The sequence below is a fragment of the Muscardinus avellanarius genome (genome assembly GCF_963383645.1).
Source record: "Muscardinus avellanarius genome assembly, chromosome: 1".
Classification (NCBI taxonomy): domain Eukaryota; kingdom Metazoa; phylum Chordata; class Mammalia; order Rodentia; family Gliridae; genus Muscardinus; species Muscardinus avellanarius.
In genome coordinates, this window is record NC_137786.1 from 98,798,186 (window position 1) to 98,817,065 (window position 18,880).

Consider the following 18,880-nt stretch of genomic DNA (forward strand, 5'->3'; position numbering starts at 1 on the left):
CAATCCTCTTGAAAACGACACTCAGCCAGGCGTGGCGGCACACACTTGTAATCCCAGTACTTGGGGAGGCTGAGACAGGAGGATCACAGGTTGGAGGCCAGCCTCAGCTACTTACTGAGGCCCTACTAAACTTAGTGAAACCTGGTCCCAAAATTTTAAAAACTAGGCCTGGGGTGTAGCTTGGAGGTAGAATGCCCCTGAGTTCCATCCCCAGTATCGCAAAAAAAAAAAAAAAAAGGCACTCTTTGGCAGACTTGAAAAACTTTAGAAGTTCCTCTGGAGAGGCACTGTGGAGGGGGGCTATTATACATTATTATCACATCTTCTATCTACAGAGATTTGCCCCTGGGAAAATTGTGCCTTTCTTGTGCCTGTATGGAAATGCTCACATCTCTTTGCACAAAAACAAAGTCCTTTAAAAGCATAGGTAGAAGCTGGGCGTGGTGGTGCACGCTTGTAATCCCAGCGCTTGGGAGGCTGAGACAGGAGGATCGCGCAGGTTCAAAGCCAGCCTCAGCTACTTAGTGAGGCTCTCAGCAACTTAGTGAGACCCTGTTTCCAAATAAAATAAAAATAGGTCTGGGAGTATAGCCTAGAGGTAGAAATGCCCCTGGGTTCCACCCCCATTACCACAAAAAAATAAAATAAAAGTAAAATAAGATATATAGGTAGGATACTAATTTGATTCCTTGCCCTCTTATAATATTAATCAGATAGTTTCAATCAGCATCATGATTAGCCATCTCTACAAAACAAAAAATACTTTTCCAACCCCCAGAAGACACATACTCCAGGAGTATGGGAGCCACTAGCTTCCATCTTTTTTTTTTTTTTTTTTGGTACTGGGAATGGAACCCAGGGGCATTCTACTCCGAGCTGCACCCCCAGTCCTATTTTTTATTCTTTATTTTGAAATTGTCTCACTGAGTTGCAAAGGGCCTCACTAAGTAGCTGAGGCTGTCCGTGAACCCAAATCCTCCTGTCTCAGCCTCCCAAATGCTGGGATTAAAGCGTGAGCCACTACACCTGGTCCTAGCTTCCATCTTTAACCACCAGATCCACATACTTGAGTATATTTCAGGCATCTGCTTGTCTTAAACCATGACTCTCAGAATGTCTCCAGTAAATCCATCTTTTTTTTTTTTTATTCCAGCACTTTTATTTTCCTTAGTGACAGTGTTGCTGGGGCCTAATGTTCTCACATAACAGTAGAAAACCAAAATTTGTGTCGTCTCTTAAAGAATTGAGTACCAAAAAAAACTTACATAAATTAAAATGAATATATTTACAGATGTAAATGCAAACTGTTTCCAACTCAAGGCAAGTAATAACCCACAGTGTTCCGGTGGGAAAACATCAGTAAGAACGGAAATTGGATCCTAAGGCTCGGACCTTCACACCCTGTTAGACCGGCAAGATGGAAGGGACCGCTGGTCCAGGACTCTTGCCAGCCCGAGAAATCCTGGAGCAGTCAGTCCGCTGACAGCAATACCCTGCACAGATCGCTGCTCTGCGGCCTCAGATCACCAAGCCACCGGCTTCTGTCCCACAGGTGTGCGCTCACCTCAGCCACCAGGTGACCTAGCCACATGGACTAAGGGCGTAAATCAAAGATATGCACAGGGTATTAAACACGACCAAGGGGACAGTTAACTGGAATACAAGGTCAAAATCAGCAACAAGATCCAGTGCTGATACCAGGTACAAGCTTCAAGGACAAATTTCTTTTCAAAGGCTTATTCCAGTTTCATGAGGCCAGCATGAGGTGTATACATTTGCCAGGGCAAATTTACATTGGAGAATCCGCTCATGCAGCAGATGCCTGGCACCTGCTCAGTCCGTCTAGACGCATTTGCGGTGCACGATGGAGGGGCCACACTCGTCGTCCTACTCCTGCTTGCTGATCCCAGCGAGGCCGGGATGGAGCCGCCGACACGCACGGAGTACCTGCGCTCAGGGGGGCGATGGTCTTGATCTTCATGGTGCTGGGGGCCAGGGCTGGGATCTTCTGCATCCTGGCACGTGGTGGTGCCGTGGGACAGCACGGTGTTGGCGTAGAGGTCCTTGCGGATGTCCACGTCGCACTTCATGATGGAGTTCAAGGTGGTCTCGTGGATGCCCGATGACTCCATACCGAGGCCGGAGGGCTGGCAGAGCGCCTCGGGACACCTGAAGCGCTCGTTGCCATGGTGATCACCTGCCCGTCGGGCAGCTCGTAGCTCTTCTCCAGAGAGGAGGAGGACGCGGCGGTGGCCATCTCCTGCTCCAAGTCCAGGGCGACGTAGCACAGCTTCTCCTTCATGTCCCGCACCATCTCCCGCTCGCGGTGGTGGTGAAGCTGGAGCCGCACTCGGTCAGGATCTTCAGGAGGTAGTCTGTCAGGTCCCAGCCAGCCAGGTCCAGACGCAGGATGGCGTGGGGGAGGGCGTAGCCCTCGTAGATGGGCACCGTGTGGGTGACCCCGTCGTCGGGGTCCAGGACGATGCCAGTGGTGCGCTCGGCGGCGTACAAGGACAGCACGGCCTGGATGGCCACGTACATGGCTGGAGTATTAAAGGTCTCTAACACAATCTGAGGCATCTTCTCGCGGTTGGCCTTGGGGTTCAGGGGGGCCTCCGTCAGCAGCACCGGGTGCTCCTCAGGGGCCACGCGCAGCTCCTTGTAGAAGGTGTGGTGCCAGATCTTCTCCATGTCGTCCCAGTTGGTGACGATGCCGTGCTCCATGGGGTCCTTCGGGGTCAGGATGCCCCGCTTGCTCTGGGCCTCGTCGCCCACATAGGAGTCCTGCCCCGTGCCCACCATCACGCCCTAGTACCGGGGACCCCCGACGATGGAGGGGAGCACGGCCCGAGGGGCGTCGTCGCCAGCAAAGCCGGCTTTGCACATGCAGGAGCCATTGTCAATGACCAGCTCAGCGATTTCTTCTTCCATGATGATCAGCGCTGGACGGGCGGCGGCGGAGCAATGGAGGAGCGCGGAGAGCGAGCTAACTGTATCTTGATATGAAACTCAGTCATGTTGGGATATAAGCAACAAGCCCAGTAGTTCAGATATGAACAAATGGCAAGCCACGGAGGCATGTCTCTTATGTGAGGCCACCCTTGTAACCTGTTGAAAAAGTAATCATTAGCCGGGCGTGGTGGCGCACGCTTGCAATCCCAGCATTCGGGAGGCTGAGACCTGAGGATCGCGGTTCGCAGACAGCCTCAGCTACATAGTGAGGCCCTCTGCACCTCAGTGAGACCCGGTTTCAAAATAAAGAATAAAAATAGGGCAGGGGGTGTGGCTCGGAGGTTGAATGCCCCTGGGTTCCATCCCCAGACCCGCAAAAAAAAAAAAAAAGACAAGAAAAGAAAAGAAAAGAAAAAGTAATCATAATGCAAACCTACAGAAATTTGACACTAACAAGATGTGATCAGAACATCAACTGGAGAAAGAGCCCTTTGCATTGTACTCTTCGTCTCCATTGCAACATTGTCTTCTCAAGCCAACTTTACTGACCTTGTTCTTAAGGGAAATTCACTCCAGAGTTTGGCGATAAGTTAACTTTTACCCTCAGTTGTCTACGCCATAAAAAGTTTTGGTTGTATGCCCAGACAAATTTTTGTGAGAATGCGGGCAAATGTTCTAGGCTAACATTATTTCTACTTAAAGATAATTAGAGTTGGGTTGCCTTCAACAATGGCAAAAGGCTACGAGCGAGGAAGTGGCATGGCCTGCCACCCATCCTTCATGGATAACACTACGCAGCAACATGGAACCATGCAGAGTCCCAGGCCCCTTCAGCACGTCCTTGTCAGTGTATCACTGACCATGGCGAGGTGGTACGAGGCACGGGGTCACCGTGGCTGAGAACCCCAGTGTCCAAGACGAGGGTCGGTTCCTTGACTAAATGTGCAGATAGGAATGGGTACAATGAAGAAGAATGCCGGTGGCCTTTCACACCTGCACTAAATTTTAGTTCTGTAATACTTATATTCTGAGTTGCTTATTTTTCCATCATATACCTTAGGGCACCACTGAAAATCACCCATGGCACATTTTGTCTGGAATGGGGCCTTTCAAGCTACATAAGAGATTATAAAATAAATTGTGTAAAAATGGTTTCATTAATAGAATCACTTGCTATTTCTGCTGCTTCAATTAAAGCAGCGATTTCCCAGTCCCCTGCCCCAGAGAACATTTGAAAATGTCTGGAAAATGTAGGGGTTGTCACAATTAGGGATGTGCTACTTACTAATATCAAATGTTTGGAGACTAGGAATACTGCTAAACATATTTCTATGCTCAAGACAGCTCCAAAATTGCTACAGTGCACTGTTTAAAAAACCTGACTTAGAATTAAGCATGACGGCATGCACCTGTTGTCCCACACACTCAGAAGGCTGAGGCAGAAGGACTGCTCGAGTGCAGGAGTTTGAAGCCTGGAAAACATATCAAAACCTTGTCTAAAAAAAAGTAAAAACCTGAGTTAAAGCAAAGTCTCCTACTTTATTTAATATTGTATAGTTAATGCTGTTATATATAATACTATCTTCCACATTAAAATTTTAATAAATATAATAGCTTTATTTTATTTTTTTGAAGATTTAAAGAAGTTTATTAGAAAGATAGAAATACAGGGGATAGGTACAGCTCCATACCAGACTGGCATGGAGGGTGACTCGAATGAATACACCCTAATAGCTTTATTTTAATCAAATAAAAATAAAATTTTCATATTCAAAAGTATTATTGTTAACATATAAACATAACTTGTTCATAATATTTAATATGCTTATTATAAATATGTATATATTTGTATTGGTGATTAAACTCAGGAATGTTCTATCTCTTAGGTATATCCCAGCCCTATCTTATCTTTTGCTCTTGAAACAGGGTCTTACTAGGTTGCTAAGAGTCTCCCTAAGTTGCTTGGCTGGCCTTGAACCTGTAATCCTCCTGTCTCGGCCTCCCAAGTACTGGGATTACAGGCATGCACCACCACACCTGGCTATTATTTTTGGTAGACCTTACTTTTCAGAACAATTTTAGATTCACATCAAAATTGAGCCAGAAGGCACAGAGATTTCCCATCTACCACCCACAATATTCACAGCCTCCCATTATCAATACTCCCCAGCAGACTGGGACCATGTTACAACTGATGAACCTCCTATCCCGTCATTACCAGCCGAAGTCCACACGTCAGTGCTCGCTTGGTGTTGTACATTCTTTGGACTTGGATGAATAGATGATGACCTATTCTACCATTATAGACTCTTACACATTAGTTTCACTGTCCTGAAAATCCTCTGTGTTCCGCATATTCGTCCCCTGCTCTCCCCTCTCTCTTGGCCACTGGTGATCTTTTCACTGTCTCCATAGCTCCGGCTTTTCCAGAAAGGCACGTAGTTAGGATTATATTGCACGTAGCCTTTTCAGTCTGGCTTCTTTCATTCAGTAATAATCATTTAAGTTTCTTCTATGTCTTTCCATGGCTTGATAACTCTGTGTGTGTGTGTGTGTGTGAGAGCGCGTTTGTTACTGGGATTGGGCCCAGGCATCCTACCTCTGAGTTACACCCCCAGCCCTATTTCATTTTTATTTTGAAACAGAGTCTCACTAGGTTGCTAAAAGTCTTAGGACGTGCTGAGGCTGTCCTAGAAACAGCGATCTTCCTGTCTCAGCCTCCCAAGTACTGGGATTACAGGCATGTGCCACCACATCCAGCTGACAACTCATTTCTTTTTAGCACTGAATAATATTCCACTGTCCATTATATTTTTATGTTATTTTATTTTTATTTTTAAAAGTTTTTATTGGTGCATTATATTCATACATCATATTGGGGTAAAAAAAACTTGTGTGTACATACATGTACACATTACTGATTTAACCCCTACCAATTCCCACCCCATTCCCTCCCCATCCCTCCTTCCCTTGCTTGCCTTAGTGGTTGACTTCGATATGTTTAAGTACATTGTGTGTTTTAGAGATTTTCCTTCTTCCCCCCTCCCATCCCCTCATTTAGGTTGTTTTATTTGCTCCTCTATAGGATTTCCTTTTTCATCCAGAGTTCCTCCTATGACCCATTTTTCCCTAACTCTCACATATTAGGGAAAGCATCTGATTTCTTATTTTTTGTGACTGACTAATCTCACTTAGCATAATGTCCTCCAGTTCCATCCATTTCCCTGAAAATGATGTAATTGAGTTTTTTTTAATGGCTTAGTAAAATTTCATTGTGTACATATCCCACAGTTTTGTAATCCATTCATCTGTTGATGGACATCTTGGCTGTTTCCATAGTTTAGCTATAGTGAATTGTGCAGCTATAAACATAGATACACATGCATTAGTTTGGTAGTTTGGTTTCTTTTCTTTTGGGTAGATACCCAGAAGTAGTATTGCTGGATCAAATGGTAGATTTGTTCCCATTCTTCTGAGAATTCTCCATACTGTTTTCCAAAGTGGTTGAACTAATTTGCAATCCCACCAACAATGTTTTAGAGTTCCCACTTCTCCACATCCTCGCCAGCATTTGTTGTTTGTGTTTTGAATGACTGCCATTCTAGTTGTAGTTAGGTGAAATCTCAGGGTAGTTTTGATTTGCATCTCTCTGATTGCCACTGATGTTGAGCACTTTTTCATGCATTTATTGGCCATTTGAATTTCTTCTTTTGTGAAGTGTCTATTTAGTTTGCTTGTCCATTTTGTTATTGAATGCTTTCTTAGTGTTGAGTTTCTTGAGTTCTCTGTATATTCTAGATATTAGTCCTCTATTGGAGGTGTAGGTGGCAAAAATCTTCTCCCATTCTGTTGGCTCTCGATTGAGGTTCTTGACAGTTTCCTTTGCTGAACAGAAGCTCTTCAGTTTCATGTAATCCCATGTATTGATTTGCCTTTTAATTTGTTGTGCCTTTGGGGTCTTGTTGAGAAAGTGTTTATCTGTGCCTATGTGTTGCAGTGTTGGACCTATGCCCTCTTCAAGGAGCTTCAAGGTCTCTGGTTTGATTTCCACGTCTTTGATCCATCTTGAATTGACTCTTGTGCATATAGTTAACCAGTTTTGTCAACACCATTTGTTGAACAGGCTATCTTTTTTCCAGTGTATGTTTTTGGCCCTTTTGTCAAAAATCAATTGGCTGAAAGTGTGTGAGCTTGTTTCTAGGTCTTCTATTCTGCTCTATTGGTCTATGTGTCTGTTTTTGTGCCAGTACCATGCTGTTTTTTATTACAATGGCTTTGTAGTATAGTTTAAAGTCAGATATTGTGATTTCTCCTGCATGGGTTTTGTTGCTGAGAACTACTTTGGCTATTATTGGCTTTTTGTTATTCCAAATAAATTTAAGGACTGATTTTTCTATGTCTGTGAGGAATGATCTTGGTAGTTTAATGGGCATTGCATTGAATCTGTAGATCACTTTTGGGAGGATGGCCATTTTAATGATATTTATTCTGCCAATCCATGAACATGGAAGATCTTTCCATCTTCTAAGATCTTCTTCGATTTCTTTTTTCAGTGTTTTATAATTTTCTTTGTAGAGATCTTTTACTTCCTTGGTTAAGTTTATTCCTAAGTATTTTATTTTTTGTGGGAAATCCTCAGTGGAAGTGTTTTCTCAATTTCTTTTTCAGTGGATTTATTGTTAGTGTACAGGAAAGCTTTTGATTTTTTAAGATTGATTTTGTATACAGACACTTTGCTGAATTTGTTGATCAGTTCTATAAGCCTTTTGGTTGAGTTTCTTAGGTTTTCTAAATGTAATATCATGTCATTTGCAAATAGTGAAAGTTTGAGTTCTTCTTTTCCTATTTGTACTCATTTGATTTCCTTTTCTTGCCTTATTTCTCTGGCTAGAGTCTCTAGTACTATATTGAACAGAAGTGGTGATAATGAACATTCTTGTCTCGTTCCTGTTTTTAGGGGGAATTCTTGAAGTTTTTCCCCATTTAATATGATGTTGGCTTATTGTAGATTGCCTTAATGATGTTGAGATATGTTCCTTCTATTCCAATTCTCTGCAGTGTTTTTTTTTTATCATAAGTGGATGTTGGATTTTATCAAATGCTTTTTCCATGTCTATTGAAATGATCCTGTGATTTTTGTCTTTGGTTCTGTTTATATGATGAATTACATGGATTTATTTTTGTATGTTGAACCAGCATTGCATCCCTGGGATGAAACCTACCTGGTCATGTTGTGTGATTTTCTTGATGTGGTTTTGAATGCATGTTGCTACTATTTTGTTTAATAGTTTTGCATCCAAGTTAATCAGAAATATAGGTCTGTAGTTTTCCTTCCTTGAACTGTCTTTATTTGGTTTGGGTATTAGTGTGATGTTGGCTTCATAGAATGTATTTGGGAGAGTTCTGTTTTTTTCTATTTCGTGAAATAGTTTGAGAAGTATTAGGGTTAGCTCTTCTATAAAGGTTTTATAGAATTCACTTGGAAAGCCATCTTTTCTTTTTATTTGCTTTTCTCTGTTTATTGGTTGCCATATATTGATTTAATTCTCTGAAAACAAAAACTCATTTTGCCTCTTTTTTAAGTGAAAAAACCCAGTGGAATAATCTTCAGTGCATGTTAAATCAGAACATTGCTTCTCACCCCTTAAATGTGACATTAAGATACTTGTTTTAAAACCATGTGCAAGCCAGGTGTGGTGGCCCACACTTGTAATCCCAGCATTTGGGAGGCTGAGACAGGAGGATTAAAGTTTGTGGCTAGCCTCAGCTACTTAGTGAGGCCCTTGCAACTCAGTGAGGCCCTGTTTCAAAATAAAGGATAAAAAATAGGGCTGGGGGTATAGCTCGGAGGTAGAATGCCCCTGGGTTCCATCCTCAGTACTGCTAAATAAATAAATAAATAAATAAATCCATGTGCAAATAAAAGCAAAAAAGTTGACCAAGAGTAATATTCAAGCTCATATTTGCAGGAGTACATCAAGACTGCCAAGTTTATAAGTTATCTTTGAAGGAATATTAAATGGGGTAATAGAATTTCAGAATTATTTCAAGATATAAATGAAATGCAAAGAATGGTCACCTGAAAATAATACAAGAGTATGTAGAAAACTTTCATTTATTAATAAGTAAACTATTTTTGGAGAGTTACTGAATGTTCCAAACTTTATGATGCACTGGAATATAATGTAAATAAAGATACATTAATGCCAAAAAGCCATGTTTACCACTTAGAAGTCAATTCTATATTATATATAATAATTAGGGAATAATTCAAGGTGGTGAAGTGGTTACAAAGTTAATTTATCTTTGACTTTGAAATACATGATTTTGTGTGTATTTTGTGTCATTTTTAGGAGCAATGATATATTTGTATTCCAGGACGCACTTTTCAGCTGTCTTGTAGAGCTCTGCAGTATAGTAAGTGACCTTGGGATCACTTTATAAAAATCTACGTTTCTCATGGAAAAACACACAGATAAACATAAGATATCCTGAGCAAATGTCATTAGACTTAGTGTCAGTAGAGAACTCTGGCGCTGTCATCTAACAGTTTCTTTTGTTTGTTGCCCAGTTCCTATCTTTACAGGGCATAACGCCACACTGGCGCCACCATCATGTCACTCGAGTCACTCAGCTGAAAATTTTGCCTTACTTGCCTGTCTTTCCTATTGTTTGCAGACTGGTGAGTCTGAGTTGTTGTTTTTTTTTTTTTTTTTTTTTTTTTTTTTTGTCCTAGTTCTAGGCACAGGGCCTCACACATAGGTGCTCACAAAATAATTGACAAAACAAAAGGGAGGGGATGTGAGAAAGAGCGGTGTGAGGGAGGGAGGTTCAGTGGTGGCTTAAAGATCGCAGCCGGTGTTCTCAGTGTGGAAGCCCTGGGTACAGAGAAAGCAGAGCAGACCTTAATCACAAAGTATTGTGTTTGTCTGTTTCAACCTGTCTGGGCTACCTGAAGGACGCGTCAAAGCACTTGGATCTGTTTCACTTACCTCAGAACACAGTCGAGGCATGAAAATAGCTTGGAAACACTGCAAGATGAATGGGAAAGCTTGCCGACACTTGGAGTAAAAGGTCATAGCTGAGACAGGAACGAATCTGAAAACTCAGAGACCACAATGGACGTTATTGAATCTGAGGGGCAAAAGTAAAAAGAATGAAGAAAGTGAGTAAACAGAGCCCGAGGAACCCATGGGACCCATCCAGTGGACCAATGTAAAACAGTGGGACAGCTTCAGAAAGAGAAAAGAAAGAAATGAACAGAACATGCACTTGAAAAAATTATGGCCAGAATGTCCCAAATTTGATAAAATATATGAATTATACATCTAATAAGCTTAATGAGCTACAGTGTAACAAACTTCCACACTAGGACACATTATAATCCACTGTCAAAAGGCAAGGGAGAACCGGGTATGGTGGCGCACGCTTGTAATCCCGGCATCTGGGAGGCTGAGACTGGAGGATCTTGGTTCGTGGTCAGCCTCAGCTATTTAGTGAGGCCCTTTGCAACTAGGTAACACACTGTTTCGAAAGAAGAATAAGAAAATAGGGCTGCGGGTGTATCTCGGAGGTTGGAGGTTGAATGCCTCTGGCTTCCATCCCCAGACCCACAAAAAAATAAAAAATAAAAAAAAAAGAAAAAGAAAAGAAAAGAAAAGAAAAGGAAAGGAAAGGAAAAAAAGGAAAAAAAGGCAAGAGAGAAGGGAGAACTTTTCTTTTCTTTTTTTTTTTTATTTATTTTTTTGGGGGGAACTAAGGATTGAATCCAGGGGCATTCTACCTCTGAGCTACACTCTCAGCCCTACTTTTTATTCTTTATTTTGAAACAGGGTCTCACTAAGTTGCAGAGGGCCTCACTAAGTAATTAAGGCTGGCTGTGAACCTGTGATCCTCCTGTTTCAGTCTCTTAAGTACAATCCTCCCCGTCCTCCTCATCTTCCTCCCTTTCCTTCTTCTTCTTCCTTTTTTTTTTTTTAAACAGGGTCTTGCTATGTTGCTTACAGTCTTGTGAAATTGCTGAGGCTAGTCAAAAAAATAGGTCTAGGAGTGTATCCCAGGGGTAGAAAGCCCCTGGGTTTCATCTCCAGTACCACAAAAATATTTTTAAAAAAAGAATAGCCAGGCATGGTAGCGCACGCTTGTAATCCCAGCATTCAGGAGGCTAAGACGGGAGGATAGAGGTTCACAGACAGCCTCAGCTACTTAGCGAGATCCTTTGCAACTTAGTGAGACCCTGTTTCAAAAATATAAAGAGACTAAAAAATAGGACTGAGGCTGTAGCTCATAGGTACAATGTCCCTGGTTTCTATCTCCAGTACTGCCAAAAAAAAAAAAAAAAGTAAATATAATCAAGGCAAGATGTTTCAAAAGTGCTTTGGACGTTGCCCTGGATACTTGAACTAGGAGAGGAGAAAGGTCCCCCTACAGAAGTCTCTGTGGCCCCCAGCTCTCTTGCCCTGCCCTTCCTTCAGCCACTCTCAGCTCGCAAAATGGGAGTGGTTTGCTATGACTCAGAAGTCATCACAGTTAACTTTTTCACGTCCACAGCCATTTTCTTCAGGCTGTATTGTATAATTAACCACATTTGAGCTTCTGAAGCTGGTGACCAGGGCAGGGCCAGTGTTACCATCCTCAGAGCCAGGAGCTGTAAACAGGGGCTAAGGGAGGTGAGGGGCTTCCCAGCCAGTGACAGGTAGGTGGAGAGGAGTCCCTTCCCCGACTAGGCCACACTGGGTGGCCGCACACTGAAAGAGCAGACCTGATAGAGTCATTTCTCCTTTCTTAATGAAAGAAGAAACAAAACAAAGACACACTTATCCTCCTCTGTCTGTATTATCAAGGGCTCCTATGGGCCCATCTTTGGCTGCACAGTCAATATCTATCCTCTTCCCTTTTCGACTTGGGTGGGGTGTGGAGGTTGAGGCAGGAGCAGGGGAGCCTCAAGGACACTTCAGGGTCTTCCCAGGTGGTGTGTCTGCATGAGGAGGCACCTGGTGCTCTGCGCCCTGACTGATGGAACCTGCTGGTTCTCTTCAGCTGGCACCCAGCTAGCATATGGTGTCAGGGTCAATATTTACCTTCATTTAATGCATGCAGTGCTTCATCTGTTTATTTATTTATTCAGCAGGCAATTAGGCTTTGCGGAGCAAAATCCTTTTGTTCTCCACAAGATGACTGAATATCAAAGCCAGGAAAACAGCATTCAGCCGCCTATCCAACCCTCAGGGTGCAGTGTTCGCCTAGGGTTGCTTCTTCTAGGCATGGAAAAGGAACACACACACACACACACACACACACACACACACACACACACGCACATAAATATTGAACATCTTATTAAATACAACATGTAATTTATAACATGTATATTTCAGAATACATTATTAAAATATACCATATTATTTGGGAAACTGTTCTTTTAATTTGGGCATATATCTTAATGTAATTTTTATGCCTTTGGGTGGCTTTGTGAACAGAAGTTCTTCAGGATCTGTTTTTTAAAAATAGGATATATATTAAAGCTAAAATGAAAACTTAAGGTCTTTCTTGAGCTCTTAGTGCACTTATAAAGCTTATTTTATTCTCAAAGCTAACACATTTTAACAATCATTTTTAAGAAAGCTTTGATTAATATATTAAATTAATATATAGTCTTAGTTAATAAAAACTGACTTTGAATATTTTTGTTTGCTTTTGCAATGCTGGGGGATCAAATCCAAAACCTCAGGCATGCTAGGCAAGCCATTTACTATTAAACTACACCCCCAGCCAAACTTGAAGCACTTTGGACTGAATTTATATATTTCATTTGCTCCTTAAGTATTTATTTATGTATTTATTTATTTATGTGGATCTGGGGAAGGAATTCAGGGACATTTGACCTTCAAACTATATCCCCTGCCCTATTTTTTATTCTTTATTTTAAAACAGGGTCTCACTAAGTTGCAGAGGGTCTCACTAAGTAGCTGAGGCTGTCCACGAACCGCAATCCTCAGGTATCAGCCTCCTGAATGCTGGGATTACAAGTGCGGGCCACCAAGCCCGGCCCTCCCTAAGTATTTAAATTATCTAAGAACACACAAAATATTCCTATTACATGATAACTATATGCCAGCTTTTATTTTTCAGATTAATTTTTTTTAAGCCTTAAGAACTGCCGGGCATGGTGGCGCACACTTGTAATCCCCGTGTTTGGGAGGCAGAGACAGGAGGATCGCGCAGGTTCGAAGCCAGCCACGCTGGCTTAAGAGACCCTGTTTCCAAATAAAAAAGTATAAAAATAGGTCTGGGAGTGTAGCCCGGAGGTAGAAGGGTTTCCAGGAACCCCAGTACCACAAAAATAAATAAATAAGTAAATAAGCCCTAAGAACTGAAATTATTTTTAAACATAGATGTCAAGCATCTAAGCATATTTTTATTCTTTTAAAACTTCTAATGCTGTTTTTAAACCCAGTAACATATTTTTATATGTTCTGACCTATAGTTATAAGCTTAATCACTCAATTATAAATCTATACTGAGAACAGGCTGCCTGTTTATGCTAGTAGGCTCAGTTCCTTAAATATTACAAATACGCACAGGTCCCTTAAAACAAAACCTACTGGGTCCCTGAGTTTGTTTCTATACTTAAGTTGAAAGCTTACTGAGATAAAAATATGTTTAAAAACTAAGGAAATTTTGGCAAAACTTAGACCCTATTTCGAAATAAAAAATAAAATCAGTCTGATGATACAGCTCAGAGGGAGAACACCCATGGGTTCAAACCCCAGCACCACATCACACACACACACACACACACACACACACACACACACACACATACAAAAGCAGAAACTAAGGAAACAACGTCATCCTGAGTCACTTGGGAATCACCATCCAGCATGCTAACACTGCATCAGGACTACAACAGTAACTGGGACGTGAGGCTAGAAGCCAGGGAGATGCAACGCTGCTTCCTCCCCAGCTCATGGTCAGCCGGAGCCCCTTCCCATAGTCACTACGTCAACGTCAAGTGACTGGATTTAAGTCTCTCCTGACTCCACAGGAACCCAGGACAGTTTGCAGACTCTAAACAACAGATGTGCCAACATCTGTTCTTCCTTCTCCTGCGCCCCCCTACTCCTGCAATAGCTCCTGAGCCAAACCCCCCCTGGGGGGGGGGACTCCTTCCTCTTCTTCAATTCATAATCTATCCTAATAACTACCAGACTCTATGTGACTTAGAACCTTCCAAATCTCTCCCCTGTCTGCCCCCTCTCTTCTTTTTCACAGCTGTTCCCAGAGTTCAAGCTTCATTATTTTTCTTGCCTCAGGTTACTCAGCGGCCCCGTCATCAGACTCACCTGTTCCAGAGGCTCTACCCAAGCCTCTGACTCTGTCCACCCCACCACCAATCATGATAAGGACACCACCCCACCACCAATCATGATAAGGACACCACCCACCACCAATCACAATGAGGATACCCACTCCACCACCAATCACGACAAGGACACTCACCCCACCACCAATCACGACAAGGACACAGCCAATCATGCCTAGGACATCCACTTCACCCCCAATCACAACAAGAACGAACATCCCACCGCCAATCACAACGAGGACACCCACCCCACCACCAATCACGATGACAACACTCACCCACCTCCAATCACAATGAGGACACTCACTCTATCCTCACCATCCACACTGCTGTCATTTACCAATACCTCTACACACCAGGCAAGAAATTAGAGGCCTTACCTGCTCATCCCATCTGCTTCTCATTATAGCCCTGAATAATGAACCATTACTCATTTTAAGATGAGTAAGTTGAAGTTAAAACAGTTTAAGTAACCTTTGCACAACCACACAGCTGGTGGGTAGATAAACAGGCTTTAAACCCTAGTGCTTAGCAGTTCAGCTTTCCCAAACAAGCGTTTTCTCCCTTTTCCACCTACAACACCTCTATTTTCAAGACTGTGTTCAAGGATCCCTTCCTAGGGGAACATTGACCTGCTCTTGACCTCTGAGTTAGGTGCCTCCCCTTTGGTTTTCTATTGCCCTTTCTACCACACTTTCCCCAAGCACTTATTCTCTTTACTGTAAATGGTCACTAAGGCTTCTGTACCTTTGCAGCAGGAAGAGTGAGAAAGTGCCTAACACACTGATCCATAAATGGGAGTCATGTGGGAGGAAGTAGCTCAGATGTTAGAAACCATCACTTACGAGGCCAGTGCCTATGGTCAGGTAGGGTAGCCTCTCTGATCTTATCTCTTTGATCAGATAAGAAAAATGCCCTTTCTAGGTTGTTATGAGAGTGAAGATTAAAATACACAGAGTACTTGGCATATTGCTTGAAACATAAATAGTAACTAATTGCTGCCCTTCTGAGGGCATCATGGAATAGTGACTGACCACCAAAGGATCTCTTGGTCTTGGCTACTGTGACATAAATAAGGTCTGTAAGAGTAGAATGCCTCACAGCAAGAGCCTGGACTCTCTGAAGACTGTAATAAGTTTGTGATTTTCAGAATCTGTTTCTCACCTTTAAACACAGCTTCCTTTTAACTCAGAGGTCTCTGAAAATTTTCCCTTTCCCATGGTTTATTCTAATTGAAATTGACTTTTACTGAGCTCCCATTACCAAATACAGGGAATACAGCCTTGTAGAGGATACTGTAATAGAGAGGAATGGCTTCTGCCCTCCGGCAGTTTAAAAAATAGCCCATCAAAACCCCCATATCAAAACAGTGCATATACAAAGGAGGCCTGGGTGGCCCCAGTGGGCCTGGGGATGTGTAAAGGGATGAGGAAAAGGGGAACTCAGCGAAATTAGGTAGGTAATTCATCATCCCAGGGAAAGTATGACTGTGGAAATTCCAGAACAGCTACAGAATGAAATACTGAGATTGTGGACTGACGAGCTCTTCACATGTAAAATTTACATGTTTGGGTACCAGAATTAATAGAATGAAATCTACGCCCTCAAATGAGGCTAGATTCATTTGAATGACCATTTTTGTAGAGCAGAAGTAGGATTGTTATAGAACTTGAATATCTATTCCACTTTATGTTCTTTTAAACATTTTTATGTACATTTTTACTTGTTTCATTAGCTTTTCATAACCAAGCATAACACTAAGGATTTTTTTCTGCCAAACCTGGTTAAGACAGTCAGCTAGATAACTGTGTGTTGTATGACTTGACAGGCCCGTGAGAGAGTTTCCTACAAGATCTTCATCTCCCAGGAATGCATCATCACTAATACATTTCTTTGGGTTAACAACTGAGTCTAAATGCTGGGATTACAGGCGTGCGCCACCACGCTCGACTCTGTTCATAATCTTCACTTAATTTTCTGTCAGAATGTTTCTGATTTCTTGTTAATAAATAGTTGCTGTTTGTGATATATTTTATTTTATTTTATTTGGTGGTGGTACTGGGGATGGAGCCCATGGGTGCTCCACCACTGAGCTACATCCCCAGCCTTTTTGTAAATTTTTATTTTTTTATTATTTTTTTTATTTTTTTAATTTTTTTTATTTATTTTTTTTAATTTATTTATTTTTATTGGTGCACTGTATTCATACATCATAGTAGGATACATACTTTTGTAGACATACATCATACATGCACACTTTTCCCAGTCAGCCCCCACCCAATCCCCACCCCATTCTCTCCCTATCCCTCCCTCCCATGCTTGGCTTAGTAGTTGACATCTAGTATTATGGCAATTTATCTAAAATTAAAAATGATAATCTCACATAACAGTTTCATTTGTCTGATACCAAGCTTTTGATGACTTAAAGATAACATTTCAATATTTCTTTTTGCTTTCTTTCTTACCAGAGAATATTTTTTTTCTTTTTTTTAGGTGAAACTATCATATATTTATATATTTATTTTTCAGAAAAAAATCTATCCTAATATGGAATATGGACTCTAGGTACCCAAAACGATCTTGAAAAAGAACAAAGCTAGAAGATATATATTTTCTGGTTTCAAACCATATAAAGCTACAATAATTGAAACAGTGTAGTACTATTCTAAAGGCAGATATATAAACCATTGGAGTTAAATAAAAGCCTAGAGCTAAATTCTTCCCTATATTGTCAAGTTATTTTTGACAAGGTTTCCACGAACATTTGGTGGTGGAAATATTAATCTTTTAACTAAATATTGTTAAAAAATAATAATTACATGGAAAAGAATAAAATTGGACCCTTACCTAATCCCATATACAAATATTAACTCAAAATAGATAATAGACCTAAATATAAATCTTAAGACTATAAACTTTTAGGAGAAAATCTGGGTCATTAAACCTCACAACATTGAAATTGGCAGTGATTTCTTGGTTATGATTTCAAAGGCACAGGCAACAGAGGAGTATACAAACTCCCTAAAAAAAAAATTGTATATCCAAAGACAATGTAAACAGAGTTAACAGTTACTAATAGAATGGGATAAAATATTTCCAAATGCTATATCTGAAGGTGTATTAATATTCCAACTAGGAATCCTAGAAATTAACAACAATAAAGGCAAACAATACCATTTAGAGATAGGTAAAAGACTAACATAAATAATGAATCTCCACAGATAACCAATCTTAGTTGTTTGTTGGATGGAAACTCTTGTTTCTCTGGTTCTGGTGTGTGTTACCTATTTCTTTGTAGTTAATCTCTTTGAGTATTTTCTCTAGTGCTGGTTTTGAAGACATAAATTCCTTCAGTTTCTGTTTGTCATGGAAGCTTCTTATTTCTCCATTTAATTTGATAGAAAGTATGGCTGGGTAGGAGATTTTTGGCTGGAAGTTGTTTTCTTTCAGAGTTTGGAATATGTTACTCCAAGCCCTTCTGGCTCTCATAACTTGGTTTGGGAAGTCTGGAGTGATTCTAATTGGTTTGTCTCTGAATGTCACTTGGCCCTTTGCTTTTGTTGCCTTTAAGATTCTCTGCTTGGCTTCCACATTGGTCATTTTGACAATTATGTGGCGTGGGGATCCTCTTCTCCGATCCTGTCTAAAGGGAGTTCTATAAGTTTCCTGGACCTGTGTATCGACCTCTTGCTCTATGTCTGGAAAATTTTCTGCTATTACTTCCTTGAAGAGATTGTTGATCCCTTTGGTTTCACTTTCTTTTCCCTCCTCTATTCCAATTATTCTTAGGTTAGCTCTCTTAAAATGGGCCCATATTTCTTCAATATCAGATTCCTGCTGTCGGATATTTTTTTCTAGATTAGAAACTATGCGTTCATTTTTGGATTGCTCATCTTCTAAGAGCGAGATTCTGTTCTCCATGTATTCTAATCGGTTGTTTGTGCTTTGAATTGAGGCCTTTACTTCATTAATTGCATCCTTTATCTCTTTTTGGCTCTCTCTGAGTTCTTTTCGAAGCACCTCTATTATTTCTACAGTTATTTTCCTGATTTGATCTTCTAGAAATCTCTGATTTTCAGTTTTATTGGGTTCTGATGTTGTGGGGTTGTGAGCATTGATTGCTCCAGTATTATTCCTCTTTCCCATGATTTCGGAAGTTTGTGCCTTCTCTGGGTTCTTCCCTTGGGTCACTATGACTTCACTTAAGGTGTTCTGGATCTCGAGTCAGTAGTATCTCAGACCCCACTACTCCTTTACTGGGTTGTATCACAGAGTCTCCGACCCAGAGAGTCGATAGAGGCTGCTTTAGACTGTGGGGGGTGCCAGGTTGCACATTCTCCTATGGTGTGATATCTCTGCCACCGCCCCTCCCCCACTGGGTCAAGTCCCAGGGAGTACAATACTGGGATTTCTCCTCTGTGGCCCGCAATTTGACTCACTGTTCTTGAGTACGCAGATGTAGCTGTACTGGCCTCGCTGGATTCGGTGCTGCTGCCGCCGGTGGCAATATGGCGCCGCTGCTACGCCCTCGGCTGTGGGGCTGGTGTTTTTCTTCTTGGTTTT

At 41.5% G+C, this 18,880-nt stretch overlaps 1 pseudogene across 1 annotated transcript; it reads right to left on the reverse strand.

Annotated features, from left to right (window-relative positions):
- Positions 1-1,736: 1,736 nt before the first annotated feature.
- On the reverse strand, positions 1,737-2,931 carry LOC308272973 (actin, cytoplasmic 2-like; annotated as a pseudogene). The gene has a single exon. The product of its transcript is annotated as an actin, cytoplasmic 2-like (transcript).
- Positions 2,932-18,880: the final 15,949 nt, after the last annotated feature.